General features: G+C 34.0%; 1 pseudogene; it reads left to right on the forward strand.

Moving 5' to 3' along the window:
- Nucleotides 1-183: 183 nt before the first annotated feature.
- LOC149143180 (phospholipase A1-Igamma1, chloroplastic pseudogene) lies at nt 184-1,308 on the forward strand (annotated as a pseudogene).
- Nucleotides 1,309-2,727: the final 1,419 nt, after the last annotated feature.

The following is a 2,727-nucleotide window of genomic DNA, read 5'->3' on the forward strand; positions in this document are numbered from 1 at the left end:
CAGCTTACCGCGCATCTCGTCACTTCGACATTTTCAAAGTCAGAAATTATGGATCGAATCCTACATCACCTGTTTTCATTTCTAGGAAGGAAGAACCCTTTGTCCTTGACAAATCAAAGCTTCCCTTATTTGCGTGAAGGTTTGATAATCCCCAATGGATACCAAAATTTAGCTCTGGCAGATATGTGGAAAGATATTCACGGATTGAACTGGTGGTATGGTCTATTAGACCCCATTAATCCAGTTTTGAAATCTGAGATTCTCAGGTATGGTAATTTTGCGGAGTTATGTTATGATGCATTTGATTCAGACCTTTCCATGAATGATTATGGTGGGTGTAAGTATAGCCCTGATAATTTGTTCCAAAGTTGTGAAATAACGGGTAATTCGCAGTACTGCCCTAATGGCTATGAAGTTACTAAGTATTTGTATGCGGACACTGATATTTTGGGGAGGGAAATAGAGCGACCCGTTTGGATTGGCTTTATTGCAGTGTGCACAGATGATAAAGAGATGCAAAGACTTGGGCGGCGGGATATTGTAATAGCGTGGAGAGGAACCCAAACGGTTCAGGAATGGATGGAGGATGCTAGGGACATCTTAGTTCCCGCTCGATTAGCAATTACTCGTTTCAAGCGCAAGGGTGTCCGAGCCGGATTATCGAGTACTGCTCATTTCAACGACAACGGCGTCCGGGTCGAGGAGGGATTTTTAAGCTGTTACATCTCTCATGGAGAGAATTCAAAATCTGCTAGAGATACTGTTATTTCAGAAATTCTAAGACTGGTGGATGAATACAAGGAAGAAAGTTTGAGCGTAACTTTAACTGGACACAGCTTGGGAGCTGCTCTGGCAACCTTAAGTTCATATGACGTCAAAAGAATCCTTAACGAAAATACATCGGCACGGCCTATACCTGTAACTGCGTTTACATTTGCCTGCCCGCGAGTAGGAAATAGAACATTCGCCCTGCGAATGGAGGAGCTGGGAGTGAAGGTGTTGCGGTTGGTGAACAAGAACGATATTGTTCCCAAAGTTCCTGGACTTGTTTTCAACGAGAACTGCTGGACATGGTTGAGCAAACTGTTCGCTTGGTTCCCTTGGACATATTTTCACGTCGGTGTGCAAATGATTCTGGACAACCACGACATCCGCAACCTTGATCCTGCTTACGCTCACAGTCTAAAGGTTTATCTTCATCTCATTGAGGGTTATGTCGGAAAGGGTAAACCTTTCAAATATTCTGGTAGCAACGCCGCCACAAACATCAAATTGATAAACGTAGACAGCGAGAAGAACTACAGATGATGGCTGAAGCACCTTGAATCCTGTAAACTACAAGGATGGCTGAATAATGATTGTTTTGTGTACTGTCCTCTTTTATTTTATCAGCGTTCTCATTGTGAGAAGATCAAATCATTAGATAATTATATTTAGTGACTCAATGAGAATCAAACGCTTCTCTATCATGAATAACCTGTATCACAAGTTTCATAGCTGGTATAACAATGAAAGAAATAAAATAAATATGGGTTATTTCATCTTGAGTGTAATATTTTGATATATCACAATATAAATACAATTGATATATTAACATTCAATTTGAATTCTGATTTAGTTTTTATAGTTGCTGAATTTGGATTTTTAGTAAAACTTTGTAAAAGTTTTGATTGTTTTTAGATTATTATAAATTCATTGAACTTTTAAAAAAGGTTGTAAATATTTTTAGGGCTCGATATGCTGAATTTAAATTAAAATGTATTATTTATAATATATAAATGGGTAACATTTACATGTTAGCTAAAATTAATATATAATATATAGTTTAATAAAGATAGTGTAGTATTCTTAAAAAACTAAAAGTAATAAAAATAATAAACTTCATTGTTTTTGTTATATTAATAGCTTTACAAATTAAAAAAATCATATATTGCATTAAAATATAGTAGCACCAATAAGTTAACAAAGTGTTTAGGGAGGCTGTGGAATTGCCATGACAACCAAAAGTGAGGATAAAAAAAGTTCAAATTTTTTTGCAATAACAGTGTTTGAATCATGGCTGCCAAATCTTACCGGAATTTCTACGCAAAAAAGCAGTGGGCATAAATAAAATAGAATACTGAGTATGTAACCATACTTAAAATTAATTAATAAGCACATAAATTTACAATTAACAATATGTTTAACCATAGATATTCAAGTTGTAGATATTATTAACTTGTAAATAGGGTTTATTACAATACCATGGGCCAATACCAGGTCTCATCAATACCACAAGTCCAAAAACCATCTCTCATTTCACACTCAAAATATTTTATTTGAATTTAATTTTATAACATTTTTTATTAAATTTAAAAGAAAAAGTAATATAATTACTCTTGAGATATATCTACACCTCCATCACATTAAAATATATAAAATATAAATAGTAACTATAAATTAAAGTCCATTTCACAATATAAATTAACATAATAATTTTGTAACCATATTTAAATTTCAGTAATAAACAAAAAGAAATAATATTTACAATATAACAAGATTTTTAACCATGGATATTATTAACCATACCATACCATGGGCCAAAAGATGGGTCATAAATACCACCTGCCCAAAAATTATCCCTCATTTCACAATCAAAATAATACTTACAATTAACAAGATTGTTAACCATGGATACTCACCACTTCACCATGGATATTATTAACTATACCATACCATGAGCCAAAA

This window comes from Pinus tabuliformis, chromosome X (genome assembly GCF_031772625.1).
Source record: "Pinus tabuliformis cultivar Carrire ecotype Pingquan chromosome X, CPIR1, whole genome shotgun sequence".
NCBI classification, from domain to species: Eukaryota; Viridiplantae; Streptophyta; class Pinopsida; order Pinales; family Pinaceae; genus Pinus; species Pinus tabuliformis.